This window comes from Atta colombica, unplaced genomic scaffold (genome assembly GCF_001594045.1).
Source record: "Atta colombica isolate Treedump-2 unplaced genomic scaffold, Acol1.0 scaffold277, whole genome shotgun sequence".
In the NCBI taxonomy this organism is placed as follows: Eukaryota; Metazoa; Arthropoda; class Insecta; order Hymenoptera; family Formicidae; genus Atta; species Atta colombica.
The window spans coordinates 288,080-289,268 of NW_017259378.1; positions in this window are offsets into that span (position 1 = coordinate 288,080).

Here is a 1,189-nt window from a genome sequence, read left to right on the forward strand (position 1 = left end):
AATACACTGAAATCATCGAGGCCCCATAGGCAGTTACAACTAACACTACTAATTCTTGCGCAACATATCAATAAAGGAACCCATACCGCGATGTAACGCTTCAATTTTCGCGATTGCTTGAATCTAATTTGACGTAAAATAAAGAAAGAAAAGAATCTGTATCATGCGCAATGACATCACAAACTGTTAGATCACAAGTGCACAGCATCTGTTCATAGTACATATTTGATCATGTTTAAAAGAAATTCTGTGTTTTATACAATATTGCGTACTCACAATTTGTATAAAATACAATTACATGATATACACATTGTAATAATATACGAGTATATGACATGTTATAGAATCTTCTACATAAAATACATATTTTACTTTTACATATACAACATGCTGAAATAAATTGGGATATACATAAATATTTTCTATTGAAACAATACAACGTAAATCTAATATTAAAAGCGTACAATGTTCCGAATATTTGCAAACGAAAATTATGAAGCTCATTACAAAATTAACATAATTTTAAAACGGCCTTGTAAGATAATGAAACTGGAAACTCGATATTCACGTAATAATTGATGATTTGTTTTATACCATGTTTATCATATATAATTATGTAATGAGCTTATGTCAAATTTAGACATATATTTCGTTCACAAGATTCACCGATGAGTTATAGTGTACATACGTACCTCAATACAGCGCAAAAAAAAAACTTAATTTAAATATCCTTTATAACTATCACAGTTTGAGGTCGCTGAAAATCAATGTTTCTCGCCTGTAATGACGCTCTATATCTTATGAAATTTTCATTCAGAGAATGGAAGGATAGGTGTGGAGGACACTTGGGTAGTTTTGTTTACAATAAGATTGAGGTAGAATCCAATCTGCAAATAAATACAACTTTTGATCCGCATATGCTATAAGTGAGGGGCTACTTCCGTCAACAATAATGTAACATTAATTAAAAATATACGTAGCATTAAAATCGACGCCGCGACAACGATGACATTGATGATGATAATTATGACAACGATGACAATGATAACAATAATTGTAATGATAGTAGTAATTAATAATAATGATAAGGATAAAAAGTAATAGTAATTCGCAATAATAATTAATACAACAACGGTTAATGTTTTACTGCAATATATAATGGCTGTATGCATTTATAAATATATATATA